Below are 26,323 nucleotides of genomic sequence, written 5' to 3'. Positions count from 1 at the left end.
CCTGGCTCCATCCTGAACCCTGAGAGCTGGGGTGTCTGTCCTTGCCAAGAACCCCAATATCCCATTGAAGCATGTTGTTGCTGTTCAGTCGCTCAGTTGTGTCCAAATCTTTGCCACCCTATAGACTGCAGCACTCCATCCTTCATCATCTCCCAGAGTTTGCTCAAACTCATGTTCATTAAGTCAGTGATGCTAAAGGGTGAGAGGAATGCTATGCTCACCTGCTGCTTGTGTGAGACCCTGGGCGTGGCCTGCCACTGTCGGGCCTCAGTCTCCCTTCTGCCCATTGGGACTGACCAGCCTGGAGGGGCTGTTGGGAGGACCGGAGATGTGCAAGGGTGGATGCCTCCATGGTCATGGGCACCCTCCAGGCCAGCCGCAGCCCAGAGCACCTAATTCCTGAGCCCGAAGCAGCCTCCCAGCATGGTCAGGGGATCCTTTGTCCTCATACACATCATCCATCCCCTCACCACGCCTGTGTGCACCACCACCCCTGGATGCTGACCCGTCCACACCTCACCCTGCACCAGGAAGGAAAGGAGAAATGCTGAGCCTCCCTGAGGCTGGGACCATCTGCAGAAGCCCTGGCCTCTGTCCTCACATGCCCTGCCATACATCTCTCCAGCATCTGCAGGGGAGACAGCATGCACCCCTCCTTCCGACAGTGAGCCCTCCCCCATCTCCACAGCCAGGCCCACCCAGTATTTTGTAATTGAACTCCTCGCCTTTTCTTGAATCTGCCCTGCTCTCTCAGACTCACAGCCTCCACACAGGCTGTTCCTTTGCTGTGATGACCTTCCCTCTCTGTCAGTCTGAAAACGCTTCCCTCTTCTTAATGAATCTTTTCAAACACTTCCTCCTCTGTGCAGCCTTTGTGCCTCATTGTATTTATACCCCCATGACGCTCTGGCACTGCCTCCATGGGGCAAGTTTCACCTTGCACTGGTCAGATGTGCCTAAGCTCTTGTCCTGACCAGGCTTTGGGCACCCCCAGGGCATGGCCGGGACCTGAACTCAGCATGCTTAAGGCCCTCCAAAGGGCCTGGCACTCAGTACCCAGGACCCAGCAAGTATTTACTGAATGAATGAATGGACAGTGCGAGCATGTGGACATCCTTGCCAAGGCCAAGCCTAAGCTGAGACACAGCTTTGAAGGTCTCTTTCGAGGGGGATGGATTACTTTAGGGAGTCTTGCAGTCAGACACTGGTCCCTCATTCAGCAGACACCACCAGCAGGGCATACAGTGTAGGAAGCTCCATCCCCAGAGAGTGCACAGTGCCCTTGGGAGCACCAGAGAGCCTTGGAGGGGAACCATTTGCATGATGCAGAGTTCGGAAGAGTATGCTGTTGCCACCACTACTCTCATTTGCCGACTATGAGCACCTGCTGCAGAGCCAAGGCATCTATGGCCCCTACCTGCCCCAGGAGCTCACAAAGTAGAGATGCAGGTAGAGGAAATGACTTCATGGGCTAAAACTCGAAGCAGGAGAGGGTGGCTTGGGAGCCACACATCCTGGGTCACACTGTCCACCACTTAGCAATCCCGTGATCTTGGGCAACTAGCTTAATTGCCTTGCATCTCAGTTTTCCTCATCTGTAAAATGGGGATGCTACATGTATTTATTCCATAGGGTTTCTATGAGGATCAAATGCTTACAAGCTGCTTTTAACAGTGCCTGGAACAAATAAGTACCTAAGGAACAAGAACAGCCACTGTTATTTGTTTCATCATTAGTTAGATGGCAACCCACTCTGGTACTCTTGCCTGGAAAATCCCATGGACGGAGAAGCCTGGTAGGCTATAGTCAATGGGGTCGCAAAGAGTCTGACACAACTGAGCAACTTCACTTTCACTTTTCACTTTCACTAGTTAGAAGCAGCCCCAGACTAGGGCTTCCCAGGTAGCACAGTAGCAAAGAATCTGCCTGCCAGTGCAGGAGACACACAACATGTGAGTTCAATCCCTGGGTCAGGAAGATCCCCTGGAATAGGAAATGGCAACCCACTCCAGTATTCTTGCCTGAAAAATGCCATGGACAGAGGAGCCTGGTGCTCACCAGGCTCCATGGGGTCACAAGAGTCAGACACAACTGAGCATGCATGCAGACTAGGCATGCAGAGAATGGGCAGGCTGGCAGCAGTAGAGTTGGAGAGATGTCTAGGGCTGAGGAAATCAATCTTTTCGGAGAATGTTTGGTGTGGCTTTCTCTGCTCAAGGAAGCAAAGGATCTAAAGAGATCTGGGCAGAGGGACCCTGAGGGAGGTAAAGAGGGGAAGGTGTCAGTGGATGGATAAGGAGGTTCCTAGAGGCCTGGGAGTCCTCATGTCAGCCCTTGTGTGACATACATAGATGAGAGGAAGTGTGCCAGGCCCTGCAGGAAGGGATGGTGCATGCCTTGCCTAGGAGGCCAGCATAAACAGGGAGATGCAGATCTGAGTGTGGCAAGGCTCGGGGTGGGAGTAGGGGGCATTCTTCCACCTGGGGAAGAAGGGCAAAGGGCTGAGGAGCTGCTCTCCCACCTCTGGCTACCTGGGAAGTCCTCCTGGAGGCTTCCTGAGCTGTGAAGACATCAGGCTGAAGCTACAGGTAAAGGGTTCACATACAGGGAGGAGCAGCTAATGATCTTGCTTGAAGCCCAGGTTCACTGTTCAACTTCAGCCATGTCTTTTTACCTCTCTGGACCTCAGTTTCCTCATCTGCCAAATGGGTATAATTTCCCAGGGAGTGTAAGCCACTATATCCTCCTAGCCATCCTGGTAGGACAGGGAGGGGCGAGGGGCCATGGGGTGAAGGGGGCAACCTGGAAAGCGAACTCTCTTGGGATACATAGGATGAGGGGTACTCTAACAGGCTGTGCTCAAGGAGAAGAAGTGCCTGAGGAGAAGAGAAGAGCTGTTGACCTTCTGCTCAGCCTCTCTCTTCTCCTTCTCCCTACCTAAGACCCCCCTACACACACCATCAGCCATGTCAGTGTGACATTAACTGGTTGACATTAACAAGCCGGAGCTCCTCCACTTGCCTGCCAGATTGAGCCTCAGCCATGGAAGAATTGCTAATTACAGCCACAATAAGGAAATATCAATGATGGACATCAATATTATTGCCTCTTGTGTCCCTTCCTGTTGATCTGAGATGTCCAGGGCTGACAACATTGAATGATGACAGAGGGGAGGAGAACTCCACGTGGAGAAAGGAACACCCTCCAGTTTGATTCATTCATGAAACCAGGGCCCATTTCCTCTGAGCAGGGTCCCCTTTACCAAGGGCCAGGGCCAAAGCTGCAGGTAAAGAGTTCATACACAAGGAGAAGAAGCTAGTGATCTTGCTTGAAGCCTGGGTTCACCAAGCAACTTTAGGTATGTCCTTTTGCTTCTCCAGACCTCAGTTTCTTCATCTGCCAAATGGGTACAATAATTCTAATCCTGCCTACCTCGTGCAGTATGGAGGAGTGACTGAAGTGCAAAAGCAGGGTTTTAGAAAGGTGACCTTTGGTGCAAATACAGAGGCTTCATGGGCCAGAGGAGACAAGTGAGATGAGGGTTAGAGGCTCAGGGGCCTTAACAAAGAGACAGACGTGTCCCAGTTCAGTCAACTCTCAGAAGCAAAGGTGCTCCCCTGTGGCCCCACTCAGAACTCCAAATAAACAATAAACTCCAATAAACAAATAAACAATAAATCAGAGAAAAGAGAGGCAAAGCTTGACTCACATGTGCAGCGCACCAGCTGCCACCTCTGAGCCCCTGAGCTTGGGAGGACTTCAAGGCTTTCAGTGTAAACCCAAGACCCTGAAGACTCCCAAGGCAGGTTACAGAGAGAAGTCACACACAGGGTGGACTGTCACACCAAGAGGGTCTCCTAGGCAGCCCACCTGGAATCAGAGTACAGGGCACAGCAGAGAAGCACCTTCAGGAACAATCCAGACAGTGGTGTGAAATGCACTGTCCGTGCCAGGGTGCATCTTACACACAGGTGTGTGTAAGTACACACACTCAGAACACACATGCATGACCAGGTTCACCAATGAATGTGCAGAGGCTAAACAGGCGAACACACCCCACGCACACCACAGACACACATGCACGCAGCCTGTCTTAGGCCCAACGCCAAGCTTCTTCCTAGTCCATGGAAACCTCTCCCTGTAGAGAAGGAAATAAAAAGCCCCATGCGGCCTTCCAGGCTCATGTGGCCTCTCAAGCTGTGGCCCAGCCAAGCAGCAGCGATTAGGTGGCTGGGAAGCGAAGCCCAGCATGGCCTGAATATTTCACGGGAGATTTTGCTTCACAGAAAATCCCTTCTTTGCTCCATGCATGTCAGGGTATAATTACCCATTAGGTAGTGGAGCAGAAACCTGGGAAGATGTGTGTGCAGCTCTGCCTTGCCTGTGGGCCTGGTCCAGCCTGATGGGGCCCAGCCCCCCTCTCACCCGCCCCTGAGGAATGCCATTTGGGACACAGGGTGTCCTGGCTCAGGGTCACCTCTGTCCTAGGTTCTCAGCCTCTGTCCCTAGCTCAGAAAGGGCCGAGGTCCCTCATCCTTTTGCCCATGCACTCCCCACCCCCAGCTCTTTCTGTAGGGGCTTAAGACCGTCTGGCTTATCTCACTCCCTCATCTTTCCCCTTCTTCTCTCAGTCCATCAAACTGTTTGCAGCTCCCTGAACAAACAGAAAAGACAGAAAGGAAAACAAAAACCGAGAAACAGAGAAGAATGAGAAAGAGAAGATACAGAGGAGGTACACACTAGAGGAAGAAGAGAGGGCACTTCAGCTGCTCCCTGGAGTTCTCATCCATCCCCCTAACCTCACTAAGGCTCACCCAACAGAGTGGAGAAAGGGGAGAGGGTATCAAAACTCCATCCTTTTGCTTCCCACAGGGAGCATTCTTCCCCACTCCTTTTCCCTAAAAAAAAAAAAAAAAGTCCACTCAGCTTAAATTAAACTCAGGTGGCTTCTCCTCCAGGAAGTCCTCCAGACTCCTCCCCAAGTAAGGAGGCTTCCCTGGTTCCTACAGCCCCCTGTGTCTCTCCATCACTGTTCTGTAGTCAAGGCCTGGACGCTTAGATGCCTACAGGGACCAGAAAGGAAATGACAGTGAGTAAAGGGGTGTAAGTGATGCAGTCAGGGGCTGGGTTAAGATTTGAGAAGGGGAGAGCATGTGGCCTGACTAAGGCATCAACACCAAGTCACTTTATGGCCCAGTGATTCCACTCCTGCGAGAAACCCAAGAGAATGGAAAACATGTTCCCACAAAGTCTGTGACACAAATGTCCACAGTGCCAGTATTCCTAATTGCCCCAAAGTGGAAATATCTAAATGTCCATGAGCGAATGAACAAACAAAATATGGAATATCGGTAGATGGAATATTATTGGGCCATAAAAAGGATTAAAATACTGACACAGGCTACAACATGGATCAACTGAAAACATTGTTATGGGCAAGAAGCTAGTCACAGAAAGCCATCTCTTGTATGATTCTATTTATATGAAATGTCCAGAATAGGCAAATCCATAGAGACAGACAGAAGCTTAGTGGTTGCCAGGGCCTGTGGGGTGGAGACAGGAGGAGTAACTGCTAATGGGTACAGGGTTTCCTTTTGGGGTGAGGAAGATGCTCCGGAATTAGACAGTGATGATGGTTGCATAATCTTGTGACTATACTAAAAAAGACTGAATTGTACACTTTAAAATGGTCAGTTTTATGGTACGCAAATTATATCTCAATGAGAAAAAAACAAATGGTTTAAAATGGAACAAAACATATCCATCAGCCACATCCCTGGCTGGGGCCTCCAGTTTTCAACTTCTAGTTTATACATCTGTCTCCTCTGCAAGAATGGGGAGTCAGCCCTACCTGAGGCCAGCCCCTCAGTGGTCCCCAGAGCTGGCATCCCAGGGGCAGGCACTCCAGCCACAACAGTGACCACGGCAGCGTGTGAACGCAGGCCACATTTCATGTTTCACACAACCTCCCTCAGAGGGCCCTGGTCCAGTCACTCAGGCAAGGACCACTGAGGCCCAGGTTCAGGGTCAACTGAACTAGGGTCACACAGCAAGCCGGAGACAGAACTTCGAAGTCAGGCCTCCCAAGCTGGTACAGGACCACCAGGGCCACTGGTAATCAGACTCTGGTGGACAGAGGAAGGTGGACACAAAAGCATGGGCAGCTCTGCCACTGCATCCTGCCTCGAGGCCCCCAGACTCCCCAGGCCTCAGATTCAAGTCTACCCCCCGGATCTGGCCATTGCGGTGAGCCCCCTGCCCCTGCTCCTCTGTCAGCGCCCCCACCCCAGGAGCCCACAGTTACTTCCTACAAGTCCTAGGCATGGCCAGCACTGTGACCTAGTCATCCAGCCCTCAGAGGCCTGGACACTGTAGGTTTCCAGGGGCAGAAGCTGAGCCTCTTGTCGAATGGCCTTCTGGTGTAGGATGACCAACGATCCCCGGACTGAGAAGTGCTAAGCTGGACAGTCCTGTGCAAAACGGGACTGTTGGCCACAGTGCCTGGGAGGTCCATCTCCTTTCTCAGTCCCGGGGAGAGGGGTGGTCACAGAGCGTGGGGGCTCCTTTCTTCAGAAGACTTTCTCACCTTTCTCTCGCGCTCACCTTCTCCTCGTTTTGGCCATCCTCCCTTCCAGAACTGTCCAGCAGCAGAAAGGAGCCCTCTCAGCTTCCCCTTCAGGTCCCTCAAGGGCAGCAGATTCCTGGCACTAGCCCCATGAGCCCCTGTGTTTGTGGAGACACCCTGGGGTCCACTGGGTGGACAAGAGGAGGGGCCGGGGTGAGGCCGTTTACTCCTCCTTCAGTCACAGCCTCCCTGTAAATTGTCAGCTCCCAGAGGGCAGGAAACTACGTCTTGTTCGCTTCACAGATGTGCCTAGTCTAGACGACTAGGTGCCCATTTGCTGAATGAACAACTGGGTCTATTTTCCAAGCCAGGCTACAGGAGGTTTGAACTGCTGAAGAAGGCTTCAGGTGGCCATGAAGGCCTCCTCCCTCTGACCCCTCATACCTCCCAGCCACCCCTTAACTCGCTGACAGGCCCCACCCCCGGCACCTCCCGAGACCGCCAGCCTTCGCTCCCATAGCTCACTGTTCTGGAGGCTCTCTCAGGCCTGTTCTTGGGCACTAAGCTCGGTGAAGTCTAACTTCATCTCTGCCTGCCCCCTCCAGTGAGGCTCCCTCCCCAGCCGAGCCCTGGAGCACCTTAGGGAGGGTGTGCAGGTGAGAAGGAGGGAAGAGCCGGGGGGGGACCCAACCACAGGTTGCCCAGGACCTGGGTCATCCTCGAGATGCAAGGGTTTCCGGGTGTCTCAGGGTCTGTCTGCCAGCACCAGGGTGCGAGGCCAGGGCTGGCAGAGGAGAGGAGGGGAGGGGAGAGAAGGGACAAGACAGGGAGGAACCAGCAGGATGAGGGAGGAGCTACTCTCAGCCCCGGAGTCCCAGGAAGGCCAAGTCAGAGTTCAACAGAGTGATGAACGGGTGAGACAGCTGGTTACACGTAGATACAGATATCCCCCAAAGATGCAGATCACCGCCCCGCTGTTCTGAGTGCAGTCAAGAGGGAGAGACGGTCCTCCTAACGCTGTTCACACAGTGACCTTGAGCCTGGTCACACACTGGGCACCAATGCTGTTCACACAAGGAACCCCCACCGTCCTGCCACACGAAGCCCAGGCCCTGGTCCCACAACTCTCCTCACACTCTGAGCCCGAAGCCTGCTCACATGCCGAGCCTCGACCCCCCTCGCACACAGGGATCCTCCACCCTCTTCACACAAGGGGCACCAACCCTGGTCACACACCGAGCTTCAACCCTCCTCTCACACTGAACCCCAACATTCCTCAATGGAGAAACTGGATGCTGGCCACAAATGGAGCCCTAACTCGGGCCACACACTGAACCTTGACTTTCCTCATGCACAGAGTCCTGATCCTGGTCACGCAGGGATCCCCCACCCTCCTCACACAAGGAGGCTACTCCTGGTCACACGCCGAGCACGGACCCTCACTACAAGCTGGTCCCTGAGCCTCCTCACAATTGGAGCCCTGACCTTGATCACAAACTGAACTGTGACCCTGGTCACACTGCAAGCTGACTGTCATCACATGCTGAAGCCTGTACACAAACGGAGTCCCAACCCTCCTCACGCAAGGAGCACCAACCCTGGTCACACCTGGAGCCCCGACACTAGTTACACATTGAGCCCCGAACCTCCTCACACATGGAGCCCTGACCCACAGGGCAGACTTACACTCAAAGATACGGAGGAGGTTCCAGCAGCATCAGCCTTTCACCTCCCCCATTCCTCAGGCCTGGGTGACAGACATGGTATCTGGGTGTCTGAGACAGATCCCAGCTCTGAGTGACTGTTGGCAGCTGGTGTCCAAGGTGGCTCATGGTGGCTGATTTCTTGACGTGCTCAAGACCAAGAGTGAGCAGGTGACAAGCTCCTCTGTGTCCAGGACACAGCATGTGTCTAGTAGACACCAGGTCCTCTAGGAGCCCCAGCCCCAGGCTTCCATGGCAAAGCTTCCATGGTGAAGCTGCCATGCCCATCCCTTCCCCTCCCAAGCCCAGCAGAGCTTGCTTCCTTGCTCCTCCCCATCCCTTCCCCTCTCCACAAGGATCCCTCCCTTCCAGGAAAAAGCTGTGAATTTCTAGGTACCTGTCCCCTCTGCCTTCCCCCTTCCCCTCTCTTGGCCTTCCCCAACCCAGATACACATGGAACAGGCCCCCATTCAGTGTCCTCAGCTGACTGTCAGTTAATCCCTGCAGAGGTGTTAGCTGATAATTAAGACGTTAGCTGAGAACTTAACATGTGATTCCCTGCCAGGAGTATTTTGGTTTTAACAGGTTGCTCTTTGAAATGGGAAAACCTTCAAGACCCAGCCAAATGGCAGACGGGGGATGCTGGGGGGCGGGGGGGGGGGTGGGCGGGGAACGGATATTTTGTGCCTGGAGCCCTTCCAGCGTTCCTGAAACCCACTCTGTCTCACCTCTCCTGTCACAGGGTGGACAGAACTCAGGCATCAGAGCTGCCTCCCAGGCTTTCTCCACCTCCTTAGAGTTGATGCCACTGGACACGTGATGAAACCTCTCTGAACCTCAGTCGCCTCATCTATAGATGGGTTTATAGAATACCAGCCTTGCAGGACTGTGACAGCACACAGGAGCTCCTCCACCCTTCAGAGCTCCCGTCATCCCCAACTTCCCTTCACTCTTCCTTCCACACCTCTCACCTCCTCACACTCTACCCCTAATCAATGGCCAAGTCTATTCTCTGAACCCCCTACCATCTTTCCCCAGGCCATGATCAATGAAATCAAACAGCAAGGCCTGGACAGACATGAGATTGTGGGGACATTTGTCAGATGATGGGAAAGGAGCTTCAGAACAAGGAGAAAGAACAGCTCACTCAATAAACAGTGTCCAAACAACCGGCTAGTCATTTGGGGGAAAACTGCTTAGATAGCTTTCCTCAAACCACACCCATAGAAACATTCTGAATGAACCAGAAATTTAAATATTTTTAAATATTATGCGTACTGCATGCTCAGTCGCTTCAGTCGTGACTGACTCTTTGCAACCCTGTGGACTGTAGCCCACCATGAGATCTCTGTCCATGAGATCCTCCAGGCAAGAATACTGCAGTGGGTTGCCACACCCTCCTCCAGGGGATCTTCCCAAGCCAGGGATCGAACACTCGTCTCTTATATCTCCTGCATTGGCAGGTGGGTTCTTTACCACTAGCGCCACCTGGGAAGTCCCTTAAATATCATAAAGAACTAGAAAAAAACACAAGACAAATTTTCAAAATGTTTCAGTGGGTGATGCCAGAAACTGTAAAGGAAAATAGTGATGGACTTGACCACAGGACCATTTCAAACTTTTAAGGGGTTAAAAAAAAGCTCCATAAATTGAAATGACCAAAAACAGCCACAAAACTGTGAAAAAATTTTGCAACATATAGCAGTTAAAGGGTTAAATCTCTCATCCTCTTATAAATCAGTTTGCTCTTGCAGGTCAATAAGATGCATTTCACACCCCCTCGCTCCAAACAAGGAAGCCTGTGACCTCCCCATGGCTAATGCATGATCAATGCTCAGTCTGCATTGTACTCGACCTCATGCTTGAAACATGTCTTGCCCTTGGCTTCCAGGATAGTATACCTGGCTCTCTTCCACCTCACTCATTGTACCTTCTCAGTCATCTTTTCAGTGCCTCCTCAGCTCCCTCACTTCAGGCCAAAGGAGGCTCCAGGACTGGGTCTCCGATCCTTCTCTTTTGTACCTATGTGCTATTTAGTCGCTCAGTCGTGTCCTACTCTTTGCGACCCCATGGACTGCAGACTGCCAGGCTTCGCTGCCATGGGGATTCTCCAAGCAGGAATACTGGAGTGGGTTTCCCTGCCCCCCTCCAGGGGATCTTCCCAACCCAGGGATCGAAGCTGGTCTCCCACATTGCAGATGGATTCTTTACTATCTGAGCCACCAGGGAAGCCCAAGAATACTGGAGTGGGTAGTCTATCGCTTCTCCAGAGGATCTTCCCAACCCAAGAATCAAACCAGGGTCTCCTGCATTGCAGGTGGATTCTTTATCAGCTGAGGTACCAGGAAAGCCCTTTGCATCTATACTCACTCCCTTCATGCTCTTATCCAGTTTCATAGCTTTATGCTGATGACCATGTATTTGTATCTCCAGTTCAGACCTGGGCCCTGAACTTCATCCTCATGTCCATTTCTACTTAGCTGTCTACTAGCATCTCACACTTGACCTGTCCACAGCCGGGGCCCACCTGGGCAGTTGAACCAAGCTCCACACTCGGCAAGGTCCCAGGCTTAGTTTAATGCTCTACTCTCAGCACTTTGAAATTCTTAATATTATTTTTTAAACAAAAGGCCATACATTTCATTTAGCTCTGGCTCCCACACATCATGTAGCCAGTCCCATCCATAGCCGAGCTCCTCTCCTCCCCTACATCAAACCCACTCTTCTCAATCCTCTGTTCTGCGGATGGCAGCCGTCCCATCCTTCTCTCTACTTGGGCCAAAACCTTTGGAGTCATTGTGATGGATTGAATGTTTGTGTCTCCCAAAATTCATACATTGGAACCCCAACTCCCAGTGTGATGGTGTTTGGAGGTGGGATGTGACGTGGGTTAGATGAGGTCATGAAGGTGGGGCCCTCAGGATGGGATTGGTAACCTTAAAGAAGAGGAAGAGACACCAGGGCTCAGTCTCTCCGTGTGCACACAAACACGTCACATGAGCACACAGTGAGATGGTAGTCATCTCCAAGCCAAGGAGAGGGCCCTCGCCAAAAACTGCGTCTGCCAGCACCTTGATCTTGGGCTTCCCAGTCTAAAGAAGTGTGAGAAATAAATGTGTGTTGTTTAAGCCACCCAGCCTATGGTATTTGGTTATGGCAGCTTAAAATGACTAAGACAGTAATCTTTGGCTCTCTCTCTCTCTCTCTCACATACACACACACACCACCTCATCCAATCTGCCAGCAAATCCTATTGGCTCTACCATTAACATGTACTCAGAATCTTGTCACTTCTCCCCACTTCCATCAAGACCCCCTAGTCCAAACCCCACCATCTCTTCCCTGGGTCATCACAACCATCTACTGCCTCATATGCCTGCTTCCATTCTGGCGCCCTTCAGTAGCTGGAGTGATCTGGCTAAAATGAAATTCAGATTGTGTCATACCATTATTCAGAACCTTCCACGTCTCCCTGCTTTCCCCACTTCATTCTGAGGAAAAGCCCAGGCCTTAGGGTGCCCACAAGGCCCTGCGAGGTCTGGCTCTTGATCCCTCTCTGGTCCCACACTCCATTCTCTCCCTCCCTCGCCCTGTCCCAGCCACACTGGCCTTCTCCCCGAGCCCTGAACAGGCCAGGCCTACCCCTAACTCAGAGACCCAGACATCTGTGTGACTCATTCTCTCGCCTCCTACAGGTCTTTACTGCCATCTCCCAGCGAGGCCTTCTTGACTGCCATATCCAAGTATCCCAACACTTCTCATCCCCACCCTGCTCACTTTTCTTCTCATTAGCACTTAGCACTCATACACATACTAGATTTCACTTGATTATCTGTTTTTCCTTGGCTGTCTCTCCTTCACAAGAGCTTAAGTTCCATGGAGCAGGGATTTTGTTTTGTCAATTTCGTTCACTGTTAGGTCCCTAAACAAAACAGTATCCAACACGTGGTAGATGCTCAATTAATGCTTACTGAATAAAGGGACAGATGAATAGAAGAATGAACTGAGGGCGTGACATGAATAGGCACTTGATAAACAGGCAAACAAATTGAAATGGCCAAAGAACACACACGAATATGCCCAATCTCATCAGTGATCAAAGAAATGTAAAATAAATCAGTTTTACCTACCAGGTTGGCAGGGATTTAAGTGAGTGATAATGTCTGGTTGGCAAGGGTGAAGGGACAAGGCCTCTTGTATGTGACAAGTCAGTGTGACTTTCTGGAGGTTGACCTGGCCTGTGGGTCAAACCTGGAAATGTGCGTGCCCTCTGACCCAGGCAGTCCACTTCCAGAAACACCCCCAACACAAGTGCACACAGATGTAGGAACTGGGAGGTTCCCTGAGTGAAGTTTATAAATAACCAAACACCAGAAACAACCTAAATGGCCCCTGACAGGATTAATAATTGATAACATAACTTAAAGACTACCCATACAATGGGCATAAAAGGAAGGGAAGAACACTAGAATGATCTATAATATTAAGTGAGAAATCAAGTGACAGGACAGTATAACTAGTATGATAATTTTTCCTTTTAAAATATGTTTCTAAGCACATAGAAACAAGTCTGGAAGGATATGATATATGGAACTAGTTAGCAGTGGTTAGCCTTGGCAAGAAAGAGATTTTGGGAAGAGTGTGAACTGCATGCTTTAGATACTTCTACGGGGACTTCCCTGGCAGTCCAGTGGCTAAGACTTTGCCTTCCAATTCAGGGGATGTGGGTTTGATCCCTGGTCAGGGAGCTAAGATCCCCATGCCTCACAGCCATAAAACAGAAAGAATGCTGTAACAAATTCAATAACGACTTTAAAAATGGTCCACATAAAAAAAACCTTAAAAATAATCTATCTAAATTGTTAGATCAATAGGTAGATATAGGGAACATACTACCTTAATAGTTGGAAAAATGACTCCGCCTAAGGAGAAAACACATCCCTTGTCTCCCTAGTGCTGAAGGATGCAGAAATAGGACATTCTAAGCCCTCATTATCTGGCCTTGCTACATCCCTGTTACCCCACCCACCTCCACCCCCACACCCCAGCACTCTGGGTTCCAAGCTCAGGAAACAATTTTCTATTCCTGGTTCCTCTCACAGCTCCACACCTGTCTCACAGCTCGGTTCACAGGCACAGAGGCCCAGCCGACCCCACCCAGGTGACCTCCTCAGCCTGAATTCTGCTGTCAGAGAGCCAGAAGAGGGAAGACAAGGACCCCAAGAGCACCCTTCACAGCCAGCCCTGCAGCCTCTAGCGGGAACCCCAGGTCTCTGCCCCAGGGACGGCTTGCAGGACCTATTGACCGTGGCCTGAGCAGGCTTGACTGCCCCTGGCTCCAGGGCCCCCTCTGTAGGCCCTGGACACAGCTGCTCCGAAGGTGCCAACATGGGCCCAGCAAAGCGGGGACTGAACAGAGGAAGAGGGGGGCTGGGGTTTCAGCTCCCATTAACATCACCAGATTGAATCAATAGAATCACAGGTCCCATGCAATATTTGGGACATATTTATGCTGAAAAATGAGCTGTTGTCTTTCTGAAGTTCACATTGAGCTGGACATCCTGTATTTTTTCTGGCAAGCCTAGCTCCCACCGCATCCCAGCCCTTGACCCCAAGCAGAAAGCCTCCACTGGAGCGCCCAGGAGCAACCGAGAAATGTCCTCTCTTGGGCCCAACGCCGAGGGATTAAAAGTGAACAGGGCTGTTCTTGGTGCCAGAAACAGCGCCTCTGCCCTGGGGGTGTCCTGTAGACAGTGGGGACCTTCTGGAGTAAGAGCCCCCACTCACAGAAGCACACACACCAGGCGAGTGAAGATGGCAGCTCCGGCAGGGAAAAGCCAGCGATAGCAATGGATGAGAAGCCTCAGAGGCAAAAGCTCCCACCGCCAAAAGAACTTGGCAGGTGTGTACCACGAAGGATCCTTAACCAACTGCAGACAGCGATGTGTGGGAGCCACACGGGGGCCTCTCCGTGTCTGGGGGACGAGGCCTGGTGAGCAGGGGTTGCTGCTGAGGTAGCCCGCCTCTTGGAGGTCTGGGAACTCCTCCCCAGGAGGCCCTGCGAGGGCCTGGGGGCTTCAAATCCCACGCTGTGTGCCCCTCCATCGCTCTGACAGGGGCTCACGCACCCAGGGCCGGGGGGCCCTATTCTTAGAGTCCTCCCACCCAGTGCAGAGATATAACAAGGGAGAGCCCAGCTCCATCTCCCCCTACCTGGGTCAGACAGCGCCGAGAGGCAAACAGACAGGCCTCTGGGGGCCGGAGGAGCAGCAGGGGGAGCGGCAGCCCGTCCGTCTCGGTCCCAGCATGCACTGTGGGGAGGAGCAGGGAGGTGAGCGCTAACAAAGACTGGGCCTCTGCAACCCGGGGGGTGCCCACCTCAGCATGGGACACCCCCCACCCGTCACCCCCGAGCAGATCCCGACCCTCTACCCCAGGGGGCTCAGCGCTGCCTCCCACTTCCGGGAGGGGCCTTCTGCCACCAGTCTCCCTGGTATCTCCCGGCTGCCTTGAATAGCCCCCCAGGCCTGGCATTCAAGGCCCTGTCCAAAGCCCTCGCTTCTCATCATCTCACACTATCTTCCATAGGTCAGGCCCACCTCTGACAAGTTTTGTTCACCACACACACACACATACACAGGCAGTTCTACCTCATTCTCTCTCTGAGGTTCCCTCTGCTACTCACCAAGCCTGTCCCCTGCCTCCTGGAAGCTTCACCTACATGTCTTCACCCCCAGCACCTCACCCCAGCATGGCTGGCCTCTGCCCCACCACTGCCCACGACACCCTCTGCCAGGACCCCCACTGCCCAGACCAATCCTCCTGCCCCAGCTGCTGGGTCTCTGGCCGACTGCCCTCTCCCTCCGGTAGGAGGCTCCTGACCCACACTCCCCTCATTTTCACCACTCCTCCTCACACATAATCCCATGTCCCGCCTTCCCCTCCTTTCTCCTCCCTGGACCACCCGACTCACACCAGTGTTTCAGTCACCCTCTGTCTATGCTCCCCAGGGGATTCCATCATGCCCGGAGGAGAGTCGAGGCCCCTGACCTGTCTCCTGCCGTCTCCTCCCTCCCTCAGCTCCAGCTGCAAGGCCCGCCCTGCAGCACACCCCCCTCCAGCTCCACACAGGCCTGGCTCCTCCTCAGCCAGGTTCAGCTCAAGGCACCTCCTCAGACAGCCTTCCCTGACCACCCTGCACAGGAACCCCTCCTTCCCCGAGTCACACTACCCTGAGTGACTGACGTGTCATTCGGTGTTCCCTGTCTCAACAATCCCACGGCAAGCTTTATTTCCAGTCAGGTTAATTGAGGTATAATTTACTTGCAGTAAAATTTACCCTTTTTTAGATAACAAATTCTAGTGAGGATGTGGAGAAAAGGGAATCCTTGTGCACTGTTAGTGGGAATGGAAATTGGTGCAGTCACTATGGAAAACATTACGGAGGGTCCTCAAAAAATTAAAAATAGAACTACCATGTGATTCAGCAATTCCACTTCTGGGTATATAGCCAAAGGAAATGAAAACACTATCTCAAAAAGATAGATGCACTTCTGTGTTCACTGCAGCATTATTTATAGCAGCCAACATGTGGAAACAACATAAGTGTCCATCAATGAATGAATGAATAAAGAAGATATGAGATATATACACATATATCTATGTAATAAAATTATTCAGTCATAAAAAATAAGGAAATCCATTTGTGACAACATGGATGGACCTTGAAGGCATTATGCTAAGTGAAATAACTCAAAGACAAATACTGTATTGCAGAATGTAAAAAAAATAAAAATAAAAAACTAAACTCTTAGAAAAAGAGATCAGACTTATGGTTACCGGAGCCAGAGGGTGGGTGGAGAAGGAATTGCAGGAAGGTGGTCAAAAGGGCTTCCCAGGAGACTTAGGAGACTCTGGCTCGATCCCTGGGTTGGGAAGATCCCCTAGAGGAAATGGCGACCCACTCCAGTATTCTTGCCTGGAGAATCCCATGGACAGGGGAGCCTGGTGGGCTCATGGGGTCGCACAAAGTCCGACATGCCTAAAGCACCTTAGCATGGCATAGCAAGGTCAAAATGTACAAACGTCCAGTCACAAGATAAGTATGTGCCAGGGACAAGCACAACATGATGACTGTGGTTAACAGTCTGTTATACATGAAAGTTATTAAGGAAGTAGATCCTTAGGGGTCTTATTACAAGAAGAAAACCTTTTTTCTTCTTTCTTTTCTTTCTGTATATCTATATGAGATGATGGCTATTGGGTGGTAATCATTTCACAATATATGTAAATTAAACCATCATACCATACACCTTAAATGTATACAGTGATGTATATTGATTATTTCTAAATAAAACTGGGACAAACTTTACACTTTTTAGTGCACAGTTCTGAGCTTTGACAGCACGTAACCACTACTGCAATTAAGATAAAGAACAATTCTATTAACCGTCCATATCTGAAAATCTCCATGAGTTGTCCCCTTTGTAGTCAACTCCCCTTATCCCTGCCTCTCATAACCACTGATCTGTTTTCTGTCTCTGTAGTTTTGCCTTTTCCAGAATCTCATACAAATGGAATCATCCATATGTAACCTTCTGAGTCTGGCTTTGTTCATTTATCAAATAATGCATTTGAGATTTACCTGTGTTGTTTCTTGTATCAGAATTTCATTCTTTTTTTTTATTGCTGAGTAGTATTCAATTGTTTATCCATTCACCAGCTGAAGGACATTTGGATTTTTTCCAATTTGGGGTGATTATGAATAAAACCACTATAAATATTCACATACAAGTTTTTCATGAACATAAGTTGCTATTTCCCTTGGGAAAATACCTAGCAGTAGGATTCCTGGGTTATACAGTAAGCATATTTTTAACTTTATAAAAAATAGCCAGACTTTTTCCCACAGTAACTGTACCATTTTTCATTCCCATTGGCAACATATGAGAGTTTCAGTTACTCTGTACCCTCACCAGCACTTACTATTGTCAATTTTGTAAAAGTCAATGTTAGAGATAAGCAATGGTATCTCATTTTGGGGGGGGGAAGGTGGCTATCAAATCCAAGTTTATTGAGGGCATTTGTAGAATTGCTTTAACTCTCATTGTCATTTTGATTTGCATTTCCCTACTGACTCATGAAGATGAGTGATTTTTTTTTAATGTACCTGACTTTTGTTTTAGTACCATCACTATCTGAAAGTACATCTTGATTTAATTATTTCTGTTTATTTTCCATTTCTCCCATCATATGTGAGAGCAGGGACCATGAGAGCTGCTCCCCCAATATCTAGAACAGTACCTGGTAGTGGATAATGGTGATGATGTTGCACTTACAAAGTCCTGATCGTACGCCCAGCACTATTCTGAGTGCTCGACAGATACTAACTCATTTAATCTTCACAAGAGCCCTAAGAGAGACAGGTGCTATCCCCACTTTAAAGAGGAGAAAACAGAGATAGACAGAAGTAACTAACCCAGAACTAACAAGGCGCTGAGCAGAGCTTCACTCTCAGGCGGCTGGAGTCGTGATCAATACACTACATGGCCCATGGCAGCCACATTTGCTGAAGGAATGAAAATGTGGAAGAAGGACAACTTCAGTCCAGCGTGCCATAGACTGAATATCTATGTCCCTTTCAAAATTCATAGTTGAACCCTAATCCCCAGTGTGATGGTATCGGGAGGTGCAGCTTTGGGGAGGTGATTAGGTCTGAGAGTGAAGCCCTCATGAACAGGATTAGCGCCCTTACAGAAGAGACCCCCGAGAGCTCTCTCATCCCTTGTGCCATATGGGCACACAGTGAGAAGAGGGCATCGATGAACCGGGAAGCCGGCCCTCACCAGATGCTGAATCTGCCAGCACCTTGATCTTGGACTTCCAGCCTGCAGACTGTAAGACGTCAGCTACAGTTGTTTATAAGCCACCCAGTTTCTCCGGTATTTTGTTACGTAGCCCAAACAAAGACACGGGCTTCTAGATGCTACCTCCTGGATATTTCCCCTCCAAAGCTGAATTCATTCTCACTCTCGATTCTACTTCTCCTCCTAAAAAAATTCGTTTTATGTATTGCAAGCAACCAATAGGGACAAGTGGGGTGAGGTTGAGTCAAACCTGGAGCCTGGTGGTGAAGGGCCCAGGCCTGCCAGGGGGCTTATTCTTTTACGGGGACTCCTCCTCAAAGCTTTTCCCACCACTGCCTCCCACATACTCAGGGCCTCCCCAGCTGGAGAGAATGAACAGGAAGTCATGGCCTCGGCAGTTCAGAAACCCTTGCTCTGAGAACATCCCATAAAACCCTTTGTCCAGACTTCGCTTCTCACTGCTCACTGAATGTCTGGCATATTTCCTCCATGCCCTCCCCCCAACATGTCCCATTTCCTCAGCCCCTTTACAGGTAGTTGAGGCCATATGAGAAGTTCTAGCCAGTGGGCTGTGAACAAAAATGATGTGTCACCTCTGCCCCAAAGCATTTAGGAGCCTGTGTGCATCTCTACCATTTTCCCTTCTTTGCCACTGTGGCCAAAGAAGGCCGTGAGTTCCAGGGGGCAGCTACCACATGGTGGAGCTTCAGCCTGGGTCCCCGTGTGACTAAATGGACCAGCTTCTGCCACCCTCTCCACTTCCCATGTCGGTCCTGTAGTGTGAATTCATATGGTAAAAGAAGAAGGGAGCCTTGTCACATTTAATCAGGAGTCCCCAACCTCCAGGATCTAATGCCTGGTGATCTGAGTTGGAGCTGATGTAATAACAACGGAAAGAGAGTGCACAGTGAATGTAATGTGCTTGGATCATTCCCAAACCTTCCCCCACCCCCACCCCGATAGAAAAATTGTTTTCCTTGAAAGTGGTCCCTGGTGTCAAAAAGGTTGGGGACTATGGCATTAAATCACTGAGAGTTCAGAGAGAGCTTATTAGTGCAGCACTTCACTACCCTCCCTACATCCCCACCAGCCACATGGGGGCATATGGTTTAAGAACATGTTTGGATGACTTTCTGGGTGACAGAACTAAGCTCCATTTGGGAGCCCCAAAATAACTAGGATTCCCGTGAGAGATGGAATGACTTCAGTTCCCAAGTTGAAGGGTTCCCTGCATTTGCAAGGGAAAGGGGGGCAGTTCCAGGCCCTTCCACTAGCAGGACAGTCCCCACCTGGAGAAGGGAAGTGGGAGCTGAGGCAGCTGGGAGCATCTTTATGATAGTGAGGGCCTTGGCCCACATTTGAGGACTTGAACTTGACTTTAGAACAAAGGCTGGTACATCTTGAGTTTTATCCCTGACTCAGGCCTGGGACAAGCTCCCAGAAAGGCCCCTGAACTCCAAGCTGGTTTGTCCTGGATGGACAATTTGGGGTGGGGAAGAGGGCAGGAAATCTCAACCAGGGCCTTGAAGCCACAAACAACAATGCGCTGCAGGTTTAATTGTAGGTTTATGTTTTGAACTTACTGGAACTCTACTTCGGCAATTATCACCTTAAACGGTGTGGACTCCTGTGGGACAACACAGGGAACAGGGGGAGGAGGCAGCCCTTCAAGAGGACAGCAGGAGGCCGGTAGAGGACCTGGGGGAAATCCCTTAGTTTATATAGGGTCCCTGTGACTTCTCGCCGCTTCCAAGAAGTAAGATTTGGCTGCCGTAAAATACTCCGCCTCTGCTACTCACACTCACCCCAAATTGGAACAATACAGCTTCTTTGAGGTCATTAAAAAGACTCTTCTTGAGAATGAGTGCTGGGTGCTGGTGTCAATACTTGAATGTGTGCATCCAAAGGCCTGTAGTTCTGAACTGACGCCAGGGTAAATGAAAACTGCAGCAATGCATGGCACCCTACAGAGGTACTGGGGTGGGCTGGGGGTGGGGACTTGGGTCAGAGGCAGGGGTGGGGTTGTTTAAAGTGAAGAAGCCCCTGGAGCAAAGGCAGGATCTGTGGAACCTGGGGACCTGGGGACCTGGGGACGGGGGCTTCCAAAGGAGCAGTCGTGAAGAATCCTCTCTTGGAGGCTTTGGGGTTGGGGGCCTGCAGTTTTTGGTGTAGCTGGTCTCTGGGAAAGACTGAAGCGAGTTTTGCCATCCTTTTGGTTAAGAATAAAAGGGTGTGACTGATACAATATAACTGAAAACTAAACCCTACAAAGAAACAGGCAATAACTGTTCCATTCTTTACCACAAGCATTTATTTACTTGGGGGCTTATTTTGATGATGAGAAATCCATAATGATAAGTTTGGTGATTTCGGTGAGCTTTTTGGCTTAGGAGAAAATTTAAATTGGGTGCAGACCCGAGGTTTTAACCCAGTTTGCATACCTTGCCCCCACCCTGATGACCACAGGATTTGCTTAGACATACTAGCAGTAAGGAACCATGCCCAGAATTTGCTGTGCTTTCTCCTTTTGTTTCCTGCAGGCAAGTTTCCTGACCAATGATGCTTAGAATTACTCATCCTGGGGTCAAGGCTCCAGCAACGGCTTGTGGTTAGAGTAGAGATTTGGCTGAGGTGGGGTCAGCTCAGACCCCTGGCTCAAAAGTAAACTCGAACATCCCCACTCAGGGACGAAGGTGTTTTAGGCTTGGACGTTATGGTCTGGTACCCAGAGGCCCAGGCAATGTTGGGATGGATGTACTGGCTCATGGAAAATGCCTGACTAGAACTGCTTGGGGGAGGATTCCCTGAGAACAACATGAATCGTTTCCCCCTGAATGGTTTTTGCTGACTGACTGGGCTTTAATTCACTGTCTGCTAAGGGTTTGGGGGCTGAAAACAGAGGACAAAGTTTCAAAGGCAAATACTGAGAGATGTTCCTGTGGGGAATGGAGGGAGAGCTGGCACACAGCTGAGAGGTGGCAGGCAGAGGGAGGATGGGGGGATGGGAGGGGGTAAAGGGCACGGACATCCCCATCTCGTCCCTGTCACCACAGTCAGCCTCCCCGAGAGCTCAGACCTTGCTCTGCTAGGTACTTCCCACTCGCTAACACATTCAATGCCCACCAGCACCCTAGGAGACAGGTACTGTCACTGTCTGCATTTCTTTTAGTAATTTAAAAAAACATTCATTTATCTGGCTGCACCAGGTCTTAGTTGCAGCATGTGGGGTCTTCAATCTTTGTTGTGACATGCGGTATCTTTAGTTGTAGCATGTGGGATCTAGTTCCCTGACCAGGGATCGAACCTAAGCCCCCCTGCATTGGGAGTATGGCGTCTTAGCCACTGGACACCAGAAAGTCCCGCTGCCTGCATCTTCAGGATGGGGAAATCAAGGCCCAGAGAAGGGCAGTAACTTGCCTTATTTGGAATGGGGCTAAGTTTCAAACCCAGGCAATCAGGCTGTAGCACTCATCCTAAGAGTCCCTGATGAAGCTGGGTTGGCTAGGTTAGACATGAATGAAGGGCTCCTCAGTGCCACTGGCAGGAATTCTGTCTGTAGGTGGTCGGATCCAAGTTGTCCAAAAAATCCACTTTCTGCCACTAGCTCGTGACCTTGAGCGAGTTATTTACACTGAGACCTATAAAATGTACTTCATATGACAGTAGAGATTACAGAGCACATGTGAGTATGTGTGTGTTTCTCTGTGTCTGTGTGTATGTGTGTTGCCTTGTACAATCCTTGGTAGAGAATGAAAATGCCACGAAAAGCGGACACACCCCCCTACTCCCTGCCATGGAGCCAGAGCACAGATATGCCCATCTCTAGAACTTCCAAGCATGTACACGGGCATGTATGTACTCACGTGTACACATGTATACACATGTGTATACTCATGTGCACACATATCCCAGTCATGTATGTACTCATGTGCACATGTGTCCCTGCCAAGGTGAGCACTTATGTGCATATGCACACATTTCCCTCCCTCTCCTGTCCTTAACTCAGGCTGGTGGCAGCATCAGCCACACGGTCTCCAGCCAAATACCCAGACATCACTCGTGAGTCCTTTCTTCCCCTCTCTCACCCTCACATTCCCTCACCACAGTCGGCCAATGCCTGAATATTTCTCAATCGCATCTTCTCCCAGTTCTCCCTCACCCAGACTCCAGCCAGCGTGCAGTACCCCCTCCACCCACCCTCCACACAGTGGCAACCAGAATTACCTTTCCCAGTCACAAATTTGACCTCACCCGTGCTCCACTTAAAACCCTCCCAGGAAGCCTAACCAAGCAGGATGCAAAACTTCTGAGTTTCACATAAAGCCCTAAAGAGAAGCCTGACAGAGTTGCCTGAATAAAGATCTAAAGCGTCTCTATGGCCAGAGATACCATAAACAAAGTTAAAAAGATAAATGGCAGACTAGGGGAAATATTTCCAACACACATAACAGACAAAAGTTTTTAAATCCCTAATATACTAAAAGCTCCTTCATACCCATAAGAAAAAGGCAAAAAGAAAAGAAAAATAGGCAGCGGATATGAATAGTCAATTCACAGAGAAGAAAATACAAATGGCCAGTAACCACATGAAAAGTTGCTCAGTCTCGTTGGGGAGAAGGAAAGTGAGTGTTGAAACCACAGTGAGATATTTTCCTGGACTGGTGAAAATTAAAAAGCTTGATAATGTTCAGTGCGGAGGGCAGCTGGGGAAATGGCTCCCCACAGATATCAAGGGTGGAAGCAAAAGCTAGCCCAACCTTTTGGAAGAGCAATGTGACAGTACCTATTAAAATTTAATAAGCATACCCTGAGCCAGGGCAACTCCACACCTAGAAGCCTATCCTACAGAAAGGCTTACACGTGTCAGCCAAGATATATATACAAGGATGTTCACTGAAGCATTATTTACAAGAGTGAAAAATTGAAGGCAACCTAAATATCCATCAACCGAGGCCTAGTTACATAAATTTCGTTGCAGCCAAACAATGGAATATTAGGCAACGATTAAAAAGAACACGGGGGATCTGTATTCTGTGACACTGACAGATGCCCACAGCACACTGGGAAATGAAAAATGGAAGTCGTAGAGTAATGTGCATAATGTGATTCATGCCTTTTCTTTTTTTAAAGATAACACACAATAAATATGTTTATAAAGGCACAGAAAAAGTTCTAGAAGGAAGCACACCAGATCAACAACAGTGGGACCTCCGCAGAAGGAGATTTAAGGGCAAAGGAGGAAATTTCTTAACAGGACGCAGTTCTATATTGTTTCAGTTTTTATAGGAGCAGATATTGCTTTTGTGGTTGAGACGAGAAAAGAAAAAAAATACCCCATCCATAGCCCCTCAGTGGCTGTAAGTCAAAGTCCACACTCCCTAGGGGCAGCTAAAGTCCAGGACACCGCCCTTGTGTGCCGCCAGCCTGGGGTCTCCCACACTCCCTTTCAATTCCCCAAACTAAGCCTTTGTCCCTACGGTTCCATCTGCCCGCAGTGTCCTTTCCTGCCTTCCATGCCTCATCTTTCAGGTGGTTCCTCACGTATCGTCACCTTCTGGAAACTCTCCTTGAACACTCCCCCAACCCTGCAACAGTGACAGCCAGCATCCAGGGAGCACGTGTGTGTCTGTGTCGGGGTTGTGCTGTGTTCTTTACCCTGTACTGACCCCTTCAATCCTCGCAGCAATCCTAGGAAGGTCTGTCATCACCTTATTTAATGTATGAGCAATCTGAGGCACAGAGGGGTTACCCAACTTGCTCAAAGTCACACCGCCAGCAATCAACAGAGCCAGTGCGTGGTGGGGCCAGGCAGAGCATGCGTGAAGCCTTCTGCCAGCACTCAGCACACGGGACCTATACCTTCCAGGCTCCCAGACTTGCCTAAGAGCCCCGAGTTGGTGGGTGGGTGAGATGGGGGGTTGCCTTGTTCCTGCCCCCAGAACCTAGGTGGGTAAGCGTACACAGGGAGGTCTGCTGGGGTGACAAGCCAGCTCCCCACCTCAACCATCCAGGGCTGAAGGAAGCAGCTGGTCTCCCCAGTGGGCTGGGACCAGCTGACCCGGGGCTGCTGAGGAATGGCACGGTTTGTGGAGGTGCAGCCCCTCCTGAGGCGAGGACCCAAGCTACTTCCTGCACACCTACTGTGTGCCGGGCCCTAGGGGTCATGGGCCAGGGAAGCCAGGGGCCAGGAGACTGCTCTGCCCTCCACGTGCTGTGAAGTCAGACACATGGAAGCCAGGAGCCAGAGAAGGGGACAATGGGATGGTGCTCAGAGGAGCAGGGGCCTGGTTTCTGATCAGGACAAAGCAGATGTGGGTCTCCGTGAAGTGGCATCTGGGCCCAGCCCCAGAAGATGAAGGGGGATCTGGGCAGATGGAGTGGGGAAGGGGAACTCCAGGGGGCTGGAACAGCTTAAGCAAGGGCTGGAGGGGGGCAAGTGAGGAGAACTCTGGGGAAGAGTCACTGGTTTTGACTGGAAAACAAGATAAGTTGGGAAGCAGCCGTGGATGTGTGGGGGTGTGAGTTGCTGGGGCCCTCGGAGGGAGCAGCTGCCCACAGCAAGGAGGGGGCAATCAAGCACGTGGACTGCCCAGGACCGGAACCTGTCAGGCAAATCCACCTCCGCTGTCAGCTCAGGACAGTGGCCTAGTTCCCCACCTCGGTGCCCTCACCTATAGAAAATCATGCAACTTCCAGGACCGTTGAGAGAATTAAACAAGACGGTGGTTTGCAGCACCTTGAACCTCAGGAGGTGGTGGAACACGTCTGGTGGGGGCACCGTGCCGGAGGAGACAGAGGCAGCTCCCTGGGGGCATCGGCCTTTGTGATGAGAACTGGTGTGGGCATATGGCCCTCAAGGCACCCCAGCCCAGCAAAAGTACTCAAATACTAGCCTTGTGTTTAAAGTGTAAACTCCAGGCGATATGATTTCAGACTCTCTGCTTTCTTAAAGAGATGTGAGAGGCAGAGCCTCACAATGTTGAGCAGTCTCTACCCGTCTAAGGCCCTCAATCTCCCGATGTTGAGGGGTAGGTGACAGGTTGGGTGGTTTCTCTAGGCCTGGTTATTCAGAAGGGGCTGAGCCATGGAAGGAGGGAAATGGGCCAGAGGTGACTGTGGGGAGGTGTGGAAACCCAGAGAGGTGGGACCCAGAGAGGGGAGGGTGGGGGATGAAGGAAGCAGAAGACGCTTCTTCCTGGGCTAGTCCCCCAGCCAGCCAAGGGCCTCCTCACACCCCCTACTCCAAGGCCCGCAGCCCCCACCAGAGCCCAGGGCGTATTCACTCAGTTGGGGGTGGAGAAGCTGGAAGAAGAGGAGCTCCACCCTCCCAGGGCAAGTTCACTCCTGGGAACGATGGAAACAGTGGTGGGCGGGCTGGGAGGCAGGTAAGATCTGGAGGCAGGTGAAACCTGGGGTCATGCCCCACTGGGCTACTTCAGGCTGAGTGCCACTAGGCAAGTCCCTGCATGGCTCCATTTCTTCTTCTATGAGATGAATAAATATGCTTTCCTTGTAAGTAACATTATTACCCTGGGGCCCAGCACACCAGCAACCTGCCTCATAGGTGAGCCCTTTGGTTCACCAGGAGCTGAGCAGGGCCTGGGGCAGTCTCAGCCAGCTCTGGGAGTGAGGGAGAATCACCCACCCCCAGGCACCTCCAAGACCCCCATGGGTGCCATCCTCCTCATCGCCCACAGGGACCCCGTCTTAGCCTCCCCACTGGCCCACCTACAGCACTGCCCCCGCCCACCTGCTGCCAGAAGAATGCTCTAAGTGAGGCCCACCTCGACTCTGATCACTCGGCTGTCGCTGTTGGCTTATCACTTCCCCCACCAGCCCCGTGGGCAGGAACTACATCTGATTCATCTTGGCCGTTGCAGAGTGTGGGGTCTGGCACGGGAGTCCTGCCCACAGGCAGCAGAGCTAGCAGTGGGGATGAAGAAGCAGGACCATTCACCCCTCCCACCCCAGCACCTGTTGCTCTATTGAATATTCATGACAGTGCTGGGCTCCACGTGGGACTGGGGGGATCTCAGTGTGGGACCACAATTCAGTCTGTCTGGGATCAGGGCTCAGTGGGGCTGGGGTCAAAGTTCGGTCTTCCGGGATCAGGGCTCTGTGTGGGGCTGGGGTTAGGGTTCAGTCTGTCCAGGATCAGGGCTCAGTGAGGGGCTGGGGTCAGGGCACAG

General features: G+C 50.9%; 1 protein-coding gene across 2 annotated transcripts in view; it reads right to left on the bottom strand.

Annotated features, from left to right (window-relative positions):
- Window positions 1-26,323, bottom strand: part of LINGO1 (leucine rich repeat and Ig domain containing 1) — a 187,494-nt gene that overhangs the window by 54,174 nt on the left and 106,997 nt on the right. The window contains exon 4 of one of the 2 annotated variants that reach the window (XM_043490301.1): window positions 14,482-14,579. The exons of the other annotated variant lie outside the window; for it this stretch is intronic. The gene's annotated coding sequence lies outside the window, so the exon portion shown is untranslated. The remainder of the gene's footprint in view (window positions 1-14,481; window positions 14,580-26,323) is intronic. 2 annotated transcript variants of the gene reach the window in all.

Source organism: Cervus canadensis, chromosome 17, assembly GCF_019320065.1.
Source record: "Cervus canadensis isolate Bull #8, Minnesota chromosome 17, ASM1932006v1, whole genome shotgun sequence".
Classification (NCBI taxonomy): Eukaryota; Metazoa; Chordata; class Mammalia; order Artiodactyla; family Cervidae; genus Cervus; species Cervus canadensis.
This window is presented reverse-complemented; position numbering and strand designations above follow the sequence as displayed.